This window comes from Ailuropoda melanoleuca, chromosome 17 (assembly GCF_002007445.2).
Source record: "Ailuropoda melanoleuca isolate Jingjing chromosome 17, ASM200744v2, whole genome shotgun sequence".
Taxonomy (NCBI): Eukaryota; Metazoa; Chordata; class Mammalia; order Carnivora; family Ursidae; genus Ailuropoda; species Ailuropoda melanoleuca.
The window spans coordinates 3,031,078-3,043,553 of NC_048234.1; the positions used below are offsets into that span (position 1 = coordinate 3,031,078).

Sequence of the window (12,476 nt, forward strand, 5' to 3'; positions counted from 1 at the left end):
TCTGCCTTCAGTTCACGTGCTGTGCCAGGTTCTATGCAGCTCCTACCCTCAGTAAGTGCTAGCTTTGCCCTTGCCCTTCCCCTCCAAATACAGGGACAGGGGCATACACGCACGCAGGGACAGTGGGCAGCCTCGAAGGCCTGGCTGAGGAGTGAGGACCTGATTTCTCTCTTCCCTTGTTCGGCATTGAAGGAAGTGTTGCTTCACTCCAGCTGAGCGAGGAGGCTAGCAGGGTTGCCTCACTTCTAGATGACAGCCCCAGCCTTTGCGGCCGAACCCACTTCCTGTCCTTGTACCTCTTTTGTCATATGGTGATTCTCACGCTTCCTGTTGACTTCTGCTTGGTTTCCGAGTGTGCTGCTCTTGGTCTGATCTGTGAGGCCCGGGATACAGGAACAGGTACCTCAGGATGGTGGGGGCAGGGGGCCGGGGGGTCTGATTGGAGAAAGTCTGGGCCAGGTGAGGGCCAGCCTGAGGCGCCCCAGAGCAGGGGGCTCCCGGTGGTCTGCAGACCCTCTCCATCCGTGTGGCTGGGGGCACTCTCAAAGGCTGAGGTCAGTTTTGTGAGGCTCATTATGTTTCTGTGGGGGTCACACCAGATGATTGTTCTGGTGGCTTCCAGAAACCACATTGTCTATCCCCATCTCTCCCTAAGATCCCAACGCCTTGATTTGTCTTTCTGTTACTGGGCTGCCTGGCTAGCCTTTTCGAAGCTCATAGAGAGACTTTCTTGGGTTCAGACAGGTTTCTCTCCGTGTGATGTTTGACAGCGTGCTGAGCTGACCAAGTTAGGGGCTTGCCAGGAGTCCAGCTCCTTCTCTCACTCACGGGCAAGTCACTCCCCTCCGAACCTGTTTTCTTGTCTACAAAATGGCACAATGTCTGTATTTCGTGGGATTTTTTTGTGATGCTTAAGCACGACAGTGATTATGAAGGTGTTTTGTAAACTGTAAGATGGTATCCTTCAGAATTTGAGGTTACTTATAATTCATTTTCTAAATGGGTCTTGACCTTTTTTTCCCCTGGTACGATAGTTGATATAAACCCCCCACAGTACAGAGAAAGCTTTTGCATGATTCCGTCCCTGAGGATTACCATGGACACTTCGGTGTATAGATTTCTAGACTTCAAAAAATTTTTTTAAAATGTATTTCGGTAAAATAAACACAAAATTTACCATGTTTGGGTCCACAGTTCAGTGGCATCAAGTGTGTTCACATTGTTGGACACCCATCATCGCCACCCGTGTGCAGAACTCTTATCGTCTTGCAAAACTGAAACTCCGTCCCCACTACATACCACGTCCCCACTCTCCTTTCCCCCAGCTTCTGGAAACCACCATTCTACTTTCTGTTTCTGACTTTGACAACTCTAGACACATCATTAAGTGGAATCATACAGTATTTGTCCTTTCGTGACTGGCTTCTTTCACTCACAAAATGGTTTCAAGGTTCATCCCTGTTGTCACAAATGCCTTCCTTTTTAAGGCTGAATACAATTCTGTTGTGTGACTAGACCACGTTCTGTTAAGCCATTTGCATGTTGGTAGACGCTTGAATTGCTTCCCCCTTCTGGCTGTTGGGAATAATTCTGTTATGACCATGAGTTCACCAATATCTGTTTGAGTCCCTGCTTTCAATTCTTTTGAGTACATGCCCCAAGTGGAATTGCTGGGATCATATGGCAATTCTATTTTAAAGTTTTTGAGGAACCGTCTTACTTCATACATAGTGGCTGCGTCATTTAACAGCCCTACCGGTAGTGCTCGGGGTTTCCAGTTTCTCCATGTTCTTGCCGACACTTGCTACCTTCTGTGTTTTTGCTAGTCGCCATCCTAATGGGTGTGCAGTGTTATCTTACTGCAGTTTTGATTGGTATTTCCCTAGTAATCAGTGGTGTGGAACATCATTCCATGTGCTTATTGGCCATTTGTATACTTCTTTGGAGAAATGTCTACTCGAGTTCTTCACGCATTTTTCAATCACGCTGTTTTTGTTGTTCTGGAGTCATAGGAGTGCTTTATATATTCTGGAAATTAACTAGACTTTTAAAACAAATATTTATTTATTTATTTTTTACATAAAACATACATTCATTTTATTTACTTTTTTTTTAAATGATTTTTTATTATATTATGTTAGTCACCATACAGTACATCCCCGGTTTCCTATGTAAAGTTCGATGACTCATTAGTTGCGTATAACACCCAGTGCACCATGAAATACGTGCCCTCCTTGCTACCCATTACCAGCCTATCCCATTCCCCGACCCCCCTCCCCTCTGGGGCCCTCAGTTTGTTTCTCAGGGTCCATAGTCTCTCACGCTTCATTCCTTCTTCTGATTACCCCCCCTTTCTTTATCCCTTTCTTCCCCTACCGATCATCCTAGTTCTTATGTTCCATAGATGAGAGAAATTATATGATAATTGTCTTTCTCTGCTTGACTTATTTCACTTAGCATTATCTCCTCCAGTGCCATCCATGTTGCAGCAAATGTTGAGAATTCGTTCTTTCTGATAGCTGAGTAATATTCCATTGTATATATGGACCACAGCTTCTTAATCCAGTCATCTGTTGAAGGGCATCTCGGCTCCTTCCATGATTTGGCTATTGTGGACAATGCAGCTATGAACATTGGGGTGCATATGGCCCTTCTCTTTACTACGTCTGTATCTTTGGGGTAAACACCCAGTAGTGCAATGGCTGGGTCATAGGGTAGTTCAATTTTTAACTTTTTAAGGGACCTCCACACTGTTTTCCAGAGTGGCTGTACCAACTTGCATTCCCACCAACAATGTAGGAGGGATCCCCTTTCTCCACATCCTCTCCAACAATTGTTGTTTCTTGCCTTGTCTATCTTTGCCATTCTAACTGGCGTAAGGTGGTATCTCAGTGTGGTTTTGATTTGAATTTCCCTGATGGCTAATGATTTTGAACATTTTTTCATGTGTCTGTTAGCCATTTGTATGTCTTCATTGGAAAAGTGTCTGTTCATATCTTCTGCCCATTTTATGATTTGTTTATTTGTTTCTCGTGTATTGAGTTTGAGAAGTTCTTTGTAGATCTTGGATACCAGTCCTTTATCTGTGGTGTCCTTTGCAAATATATTCTCCCATTCCGTGGGCTGTCTCTTAGTTTTTTTGACTGTTTCCTTGGCTGTGCAGAAGCTCTTTATCCTGATAAAGTCCCATAAGTTCATTTTATCTTTTATTTCTCTTGCCTTTGGAGATGTGTCGTGAAAAAGGTTGCTCTGGCCGATGTCATAGAAGTTGTTGCCTATGTTCTCCTCTAGAATTTTGATGGATTCCTGTCTCACATTGAGGTCTTTCATCCATTTGGAGTTTATTTTTGTGTATGGTGTGAGAGAGTGGTCAAGTTTCATTCTTTTGCATGTAGCTGTCCAATTTTCCCAGCACCATTTATTGAAGAGACTGTCTTTTTTCCACCGGATGTTTTTTCCTGCTTTATCAAAGATTAGTTGCCCAAAGAGCCGAGGGTCCATTTCTGGGTTCTCTATTCTGTTCCATTGGTCGATGTGTCTGTTTTTGTGCCAGTACCATGCTGTCTTTGTGATCACAGCTTTGTAGTACAGCTCGAAATCCGGCATTGTGATGCCCCCAGCTTTGTTTTTCCTTTTCAACAGTTCCTTGGAGATTCGGGGCCTTTTNAATTTTCTTAGTTTTCACATACATATCACTGTTTACTCTCCAACAGAACTGTTAAATTTCTCTCAGTAGGATCAGACACATCAGATAATCTCTTAGTTTCCATCTTTTTTTCAACTGCATATTTTAATTTCAACCCTCACTGAAAACAAAAAGTTCTTGTCTCATTCCTTTTTGTAGCCCCATGTTCTTGTTTTATGAATGTAGTGATATCTTTATTTCTCGGAAGATGTTAAAGTTTTTCTTTTTCCAGTTTACTTCTGCTTCTTCCACTGTATCTACTACTCCTGAATTTCTTTTATGTGATTTTGTTCTGTCTTTCACACTGGAGGCTTTTTAAATGTTGCTGGTTCCTTGCTAAATGTTCATTTTTTATGATCAAGGAGCTGGAAGCTGATTGGAGGCTCTGTGTGTGTGTGGGGGGGGGCAGGTGGAGAATCTTGTTGGCTGTTGGGCTTCTCTGTGAGGTACTCCAGACCAGGCCATGTGGTTGGGAGACCTCTCTCGAGCTAGTTGGGTTCTGTTGAGAAAAACTCTCTGATCTCCTGCCTGGAGGGTACAAGTCAGGCTATAGGCATTCTGGGAGGCTGTCAGGGGAAGGAACCNATTTTCTTAGTTTTCACATACATATCACTGTTTACTCTCCAACAGAACTGTTAAATTTCTCTCAGTAGGATCAGACACATCAGATAATCTCTTAGTTTCCATCTTTTTTTCAACTGCATATTTTAATTTCAACCCTCACTGAAAACAAAAAGTTCTTGTCTCATTCCTTTTTGTAGCACCATGTTCTTGTTTTATGAATGTAGTGATATCTTTATTTCTCGGAAGATGTTAAAGTTTTTCTTTTTCCAGTTTACTTCTGCTTCTTCCACTGTATCTACTACTCCTGAATTTCTTTTATGTGATTTTGTTCTGTCTTTCACACTGGAGGCTTTTTAAATGTTGCTGGTTCCTTGCTAAATGTTCATTTTTTATGATCAAGGAGCTGGAAGCTGATTGGAGGCTCTGTGTGTGTGGGGGGCAGGTGGAGAATCTTGTTGGCTGTTGGGCTTCTCTGTGAGGTACTCCAGACCAGACCATGTGGTTGGGAAACCTCTCTCGAGCTAGTTAGGTTCTGTTGAGAAAAACTCTCTGATCTCCTGCCTGGAGGGTACAAGCCAGGCTATAGGCATTCTGGGAGGCTGTCAGGGGAAGGAACCTAGGATCTCATCATTTAACATACAACCTTTGAAGGATCTGCCTTCCTTCTATCCCCCTTCTGTTTGTAGTATGGTGACTTAGCGTTGCCCTCTGGTGTGGCCCAGTGTGCCCTAGTCGGGAGCTTTTCTGCTTTAGTTTCTCCAGAGTAAACATCTTCCTCCTGCTGGGGTGGGAGAGAGGTGAATACCTTGGCTTGTCATTTGCTGGGGCTGTGAAGTCAGCCTCTAAAATGCTTTGTAGACATACCGTAGTTTCAATAGACCTTCCTGTTTTTAGCCCCACCCTGCCCGGCCTTCTGACGTAGCTGGCACCTCCAATTTCTGAGCCCGTCTGTTGGTCAGAGGTACAACCCTGCTTGTTTCCAGTTGGCCTTCGGTCACCAGCCTTCTCTGATCCTCTCCATCAGCTACCACTCGCCAACCTACTTTCCATTTTCCAAGATTCTGTTGACACCTTGTGTCATCATTGTCTTCTCTCCTGTACTCTGTCCTCATGGATTTCTCCCTTTCAGAATTTTTGTCCGGTGTTTTTCGTGGTGTTTCAAGAGGAAGTGAAGACACGAGTATTCAACCCATCATGGTAACTGTGATGGTTATAACATTTGCACTCTGATCTGTGTTGTACGAGAGCATTGACTTTCTCACACTTTTAACGGCACCGCAGATTATCATTTATTTTAAACTTTGCTAGTCTGATAAGCAAAAAGTTATATCTCGTTGTTATTCTAATTTACATGTTCAAAACTTATTAATGATATGGCTGAGTATCTTTCTACATATTTATTGGCCACTTTTTTGTTTTTTTCCTATGAACCACTTATTTATATCCATTGCTCATTTTTCTAGTGGGGTAGGAAAATTGTTAAATTGTCGATCTACGGCCAGCTCTGTAAAGAGGCGTATGGTCGATCTCTTATTTTCTTGTATATTTGGTCTCAGAGCACAGGCTTCGGAAAACAGTGGATCTTAATGACTATGTCTACGTTTTTTAATGATATTTTTCCCTTCCTTAGATTAAGAAAATAATCTGTAGGGGTGCCTGGGTGACTCAGTTAATTAAGCGTCCAACTCTTGATCTAAACTCGGGTCTGGATCTCAGGGTTGTAAATTCAAGATGCTCTATGCTGGGTGTGGAGCCTACTTAAAAAAGAAAAAAAAAGGAAAGTAATCTGCGTTCACCGTAGCATTTTTGGAAAACACAAATAAACACAAAAAAGAAAATACAAATCACCTTTTCTGTAGTTATGTACTTATGAAAATAAGTCACTGTAATCTTATTATACATTGTTGTATGACATGATTATTCATTGTAACTTGGTATTCCATTGTGTGGCTATCGGGTCACTTATTTAGTCAATACCCTGTTGATGGACGTTTAGGTTCTTTGGGGTTAAAATCTTCATTAACAAGTTCCCCTCTGGATCATGACCCCGTCTAACCTTGTTTCCACTCTGTTATCTGCTTAGCAATCTCTTTTTGGGGGCAGGGGAAAGGATAAAAGGCAAACTTTAATCCTTTTCTGGTTAAATTGTTACAAATTCCAAATCAGTGACTACAGACTCAACAGATTTTCTAGCACTTTCTATCTTTTTTTTTCCCCCCTGTGGATTGGAGGAAGAGATGGAGCAAGGTTGCTCTGGGGTTCTCCTTAGATTCCTCCATGGCTTTCAACCCCAGGGTGAAAAGGACAGAGAGCAAGAACATCAGGGAGGAGGGATGTCTGTAATGAGGAGAAAACAGAAGCATATCAGGCAGGCATCTGCAGAAGTCATCCCAGAAATACGAGCTTAAGTGAGAAAACCAGAAAGAATGAACTGTCCCTGAGTCTGCCATCAACTGTGTGTCCTCGGGCAGGTTGCTCAGCCTCTCTGGGATTCCCCACCCTCCTTCCTCATCTCAGGTGGATTGCTAAGTTCTCTTGTGTCTTCCAAGGAGCTATGAATACAGACTTTGTCACAGCTGCCGTGTGATCTGGACAAGCTGCCTAACTTCTCTGAGACTTGGTTTTCTCCTCTGTAAAGTGGGGACACTAAGAGGTACTTCATAGAGTTGTCGTGAATGGGTGTTTGGCAAGCACCTATCACAGGGCCTGACCCACACTAAGTATCCAATGAATGAAAGCTATTTTCATTGCATGCCGATTGTTATGTAAGACGAGGATAATTATATCATCCCACACTGTGTGTATGGAACAGAACTCTGTCTTCTCAAAAGTGGTTTTCAAAGCTCAGCCTGCAGATGGGACAGATGCCAAGGAGCCCAGTACAAAGTCACCACTGGCCACTGACCTTCCTTTTCAGTTCATTTGTCCCCGGGGCTTGGACGCTGTCCAGATGCGGGCCAAGTAAACACACGACTGTTTAACACAGATAAGTGGGATACACGAGGGCTGGTTGACAGGGGAAGCAATAGGAAATGCCACTTTCTAAATATAAAATATCCAGGAGCGTAACAGAAGGGGACCTGAGCACTAGATGATATGAATCTCCAATGTAGGGATGCTGTGAAGAAAAACTGACATGCTCTCAAGTTGAGACGAGTGAGGGTGGAGACAGGGAAGAAGCTGTGGGTGGAGCTGAAGTTTTGCTCTTTGTGGCTGTGCATTCTTGGACAAATTACTCTCTTCTGTAAAACCAGCAGGCTGCATTCTATTTCTGTCCCCCAAAGGATGACCTTGGTACTCCTGGTGGCGTGCAAAGTGATGTTACATGGTACAGACAGCCACACTTGCCATTTTAATAGCTATCTATTTATTTTATGGAATATTAGGGAAAATAGGACTGATGGTTAATTCCAGGATTTCATAGTTATGGTTGTTTAGGGCTGTTTTGTAAAGTGAGTCAGTTCAGGGGTGCCTGGGTGGCTCAGTTGGTTAAGCGTCCGACTCTTGATCTGGGCTCAGGTCTTGAGCTCAGGGTCGTGAGTTCAAGCCCCGAGTTGGGCTCCACACTGGGCATGGAGCTTACTTAAAAAAAAGGGAGGAGGGGAGTCAATTCAAAGAAAAGTTCAAAGATGATGTGGAGAAATGGCAAATACTGTGAAGGTGGTAAAATGAGAAGATCAGATGTGGTAGCAAGAATAATAACCCCCCCAAAGGCGCCACATCCTGATCCCCAGAACCTTATATGGCAGAAAGGGCTTTGCGGAGGTGGTTAAGGCTTTTGAAGTGGGGAGATTATTCTGGGATATCAGGGTGGGCCTCGTGTTATCGAAAGGGTTCTCCTGAGAGGAAGGCAGGGGGTCAAAGTCAGACGAGGCCATGTGGTGGCAGAGGGGCTGCTGGAGAGAGGCAGCTCTGGCTGAGGAGCCCCGGGGCATCTGGAAGCTGGAAGTGGCCAGAAGCCTCCAGCAGCAACCAGCCCTGCCAATACCTTGATTTTACCCCTCTGAGTCTCATTTTGGACACCTGACGTACAGAACTGGAGGAGGGTACCCTAGTGTTGTTTTAAGCCACTCAGCATGTGGTAATGTGTTACCAGCGGCCACAGGAGACGAATACACCGGACTTTAGATGCCCTTGGAAGTGGTCCGTTCTGCAAGTTCGGAGACTCCCCAGGGCAGAGCAAACGAACTTGGCCAGAATAAGATGGTCCTCAGTCACTTGCCCTCACCGACCGACCGACCGAGGAGGGACCTGACCTTGGCATGACTTAGGGCAAACTGGCCCCGGAGAGGCAGGGACCTCAGCTCCCCCAGTGAGGGTGCTCAGTACGCAGAGGGCTGGATGGGTCCTTACTCATGGGAGCTGCTACCAACCTAATCTTTTTATAGAGGAAGAAACCCAGACTCAGGGGAGGGAAGTGATGGGCAAAATCACCTGCTGATGGGGCCAGATTTGGCCGAGAAGAAGAAATTCCTGAATTCCGAAGGTGGCAGGAGGGAAGGGCTCCAGGCCCAGGGAAGGGCTCCTGACTGCACCCTTGCACCAGGGTGGGGAGCCCTGAGCAGGGGTGGGGCTCTGGCTGGGGGTGGAGGGTGGGTCCTGCCACCCTTTGATCAACTCTTCTGTATGTCCTGGCCTCCTGGTCTCACAGAGCGGCCTCTAATATCTTTTTATCATGATTTTAATAACTGTCCAACTAATACATGAATTTTGAAAATCGTTGAAACAGCAACAGGCTTGGAGAAAGGACTTTCCTGCTCCCCCCACCTTCCCTGGGGTCCTGCCACCAGCCCTTAGATCTATGTCTTCTTGTCGGCCTGGCCTGCTCCCCTCCAAAGGGATGTGTGTTTCCTTTGTATGGAAGGGACATTTCTGCCATGATTCACACGAACCCTGGGATGTTTTGTTTCTGCACGTCAGCCTTTATGAGTCAAAATTGGCCTCTGTGGAACATACACTCTTGAAAAAAGCCCGATCCAATTTCGAGCAGAGAATGTTTCTCATGTACAGGCCACAAAGCCCCCTTCTGCCATTTTCAAAGTGGACATCGGGACCCGCTCTGTATTATATGGTGTAAGAATTGACAAAGGCTTGTGTGCAGTTTTCTCCGAGAGCCCCTGGACTCGGTAGGTTGTGAGCCCATCTTAGGTTATAGTTATAAATGGTCAGGGTATGGTTCCCCTTATTGAGACAATGGTCTCCACACGTGTGACCCCCTAGAAAAGCAATCCTCACATTCCAGGTTAGCTATAGTTGACATCCGAGGTAGTGACACACAGCCCTCCCTCCCCTTCCTTGCTGTTCTATTTGGAATGTTTTTGATGAGGAGAAGGTGACTATGATATGTCTGTTGGTCACCTGTATTTTTTTTTTTAAAGATTTATTTATTTATTTATTCTNAAGTTGACATCCGAGGTAGTGACACACAGCCCTCCCTCCCCTTCCTTGCTGTTCTATTTGGAATGTTTTTGATGAGGAGAAGGTGACTATGATATGTCTGTTGGTCACCTGTATTTTTTTTTTTAAAGATTTATTTATTTATTTATTCTACAGAGACAGAGACAGCCAGCGAGAGAGGGAGCACAAGCAGGGGGAGTGGGAGAGGAAGAAGCAGGCTCATAGCGGAGGAGCCTGATGTGGGGCTCGATCCCAGAACGCCAGGATCACGCCCTGAGCCGAAGGCAGACGCTTAACCGCTGAGTCACCTGTATTTTTAAATTTTGTCACCTGCTGCTTCTTGCTCATTTTGTTTTATTGGAGAGTTCTTTTACTGGAGTTCTAAAAGGAAAAAGAGGGGGCGCCAGGGTGGCTCAGTTGGTTAAGCGTCCGACTCTTGATTTCGGCTCAGGTCACGATCTCAGGGTCATGAGATCCAGCCCTGCGTCGGGCTCTGAAGTCAGCAAGCAGTCCGTGCGAGATTCCCCCTCTCCCTCTGCTCCTCCTGCTGCTTGTGTGGTCTCTCTCTCAAATAAAGAAGTAAATAAATAAAATCTTTTAAAAATATTTAAAAAAAGAGGAGGAGCAGCTGAAAGCAATAGAAATATCTCAGAACTTAAAAGCATTCGTTGCAAGGTATTTATAGCTCGCGCTACATGTCAGTCAGATGCTGCCCTCGAAATATAAAATATCGAAAAGTTCTAGCCTCTTTGTTTCTCCTCAGTGCTTACCACTATCTGACGGGCTAATGTTTCCTTCTTTTCTGTTTCCTTTCTTCTCTGTGAGCTCGTGTCATTAACTGCTGTATTCCTGGAGCCTAGAACAGGGTGGGCACTCGAGACGGTTTGTTGAATGGTTGCGGGCATGATCATTCCGTCCTGGTAACTCTGACTCCCCGGCTTTGCTGGTAATGGGAACTTGGCTGAAACTGCCCGGGAGATCAGCTCAGCCTGGTAAGAAACGCTCTGTTTCTTTTCGGCCTCGGTCATTTCATGAGAATGGTTTGGGAGTGAGCAAAACCAGTGCCACCTTGCCTCTGCAAAGGTATGTGAACAGATCTGGTCAAGGGACAGTCACACTGTTTATGGAGGTGTGATGCCAACAGCCTTGGGGTTGCCAGGCGTTAACCAAGCTAACAATTAACAGTGTCGTGCCTTCCTTTGCTGTGGAAGGAGCTGTCACTCTGGGGCGTGGGTAGTGACACAAGGGGCTGGCTGGGAGCCAGGGCTGACAGAGAAGACAGAAGCTTGGGGGAGTGGAGGCTCTGAAGCCAGGAACACCACGAGGCTGCAGGGAGTTCCAGAACGGGAGGAAGCCCACAGTTCAGGTAGGTTGCTGGGGAAGAAATTGGGGCAGCTCCAAGAGATTCATGGGAGCGTGGCAGGATTATCAGATTCCATTAATAGGGAAGGGAAAAAAAAAGTTAAGCAAAGACTGAACTTCAGTTTACTCCCCCAGATAAGGACAAGGGAGGGCCCTTTCCTGCCAGGTACCAGAGCAGAACTCTGACAGGGAGGCCTGTGATAGCCTCAGCCTGAATTGTCCTCGTTCTCACCTGCAAGCTACCCTGGAAGCCTGCCGTGGGTGAGGGATCCAGAAGCAGGTGGCATCCTCAGACAGACACCGTGGAAAGGGAAGGAACAGCAAGGAGGTTTGGAACCTACACTGGTCGTCATACCCAATTTCTGCTTTTCAGTTGACTTAGAGACAGCGGGGAGTTGGGAATTGAGGGGACGGAGATCCTGACAGAAGAGCTGGGGTTTAGAAGCCCGAATGGCTTTGAGTAGTTTGGTGATCTCGGTTTGTTCAAGGAGCCAGTGAGGATACAACAAAGACATCAAATGTGTCTACCTTTCTCTTTGAGGTGGTGCCGGGATCCGCCCAGCTGTTCACAGCTGCCTGGCCCAAGGCTCAGGAACTAAGCAGAAGAGGGCAGTTTTGAATCATTTGAACCATTCCTTATCTCGGAAGGGGAATTTATCATCTGGTTGAAGGCTGGGCATGCTGTAGACCACTTAGCAAGTCCTTCATCCAGTTTATTTATGGAATGCCCACTCTATGCCCGGCACTGTGATGGAAAGTAAGATCAGCTTCTATCTAAGGCATTGGCCTATATTATTATGTTCTTATTTCACATCTCTGTTGCATTTTATATAGCAGACCTTTATCTTATGGGTCCTGACAATTTTATGGAGGAAGACAATCACTCCCATGACATTAAGCCCGATAGTCACTCAGGGAGCCGCGCCTGCCATATCTTAGCCTCTTGCCCTGGGCAGGTTTCTTCCTAGCATCTGCCATGATCGGACAGAAAAAATTTGTCTATTTGCTTATTATCTGTCTTCCCCATTAGAAGATAAGTTCCATGGGGCTGGGAGTGCTTTTGACAGTGATGGGCTTGAATCCCCAAGGCCGAGCACAGTGCCTAGAACAGAGCAAGCACTAAATTCATCACTGATGAATGAAAGACTTGCCTCTCTCTAGAAAACTATGTCTTGCCTCAAGGTCCAAGAGTATAATTTTTAAATAAAAAACTCTATTTTTATTATGACTATTCTTATTTATTTGACAGAGAGAGAGAGCACAAGCAGGGGGAGTGGCAGGCAGAGGGAGAGGGAGAAGCAGGCTCCCCGCTGAGCAAAGAGCTGGATATGGGGCTTGATCCCAGGACCCTGGGATCATGACCTGAGCTGAAAGCAGATGCTTAACCAACTGAGCCACCCAGGCACCCCATGACTATTCTTTTTTAATACAAAAGCAAAAGATGTTGCGTTGGGGATTGTAGATGGTA

At 45.5% G+C, this 12,476-nt stretch overlaps 1 protein-coding gene across 1 annotated transcript in view; it reads left to right on the top strand.

The window, feature by feature from the left end:
- Positions 1-263: 263 nt before the first annotated feature.
- Positions 264-12,476, top strand: part of NDEL1 (nudE neurodevelopment protein 1 like 1) — a 54,974-nt gene continuing 42,761 nt past the window's right edge. The window contains exon 1 of the mRNA XM_002921148.4: positions 264-399. The gene's annotated coding sequence lies outside the window, so the exon portion shown is untranslated. The remainder of the gene's footprint in view (positions 400-12,476) is intronic.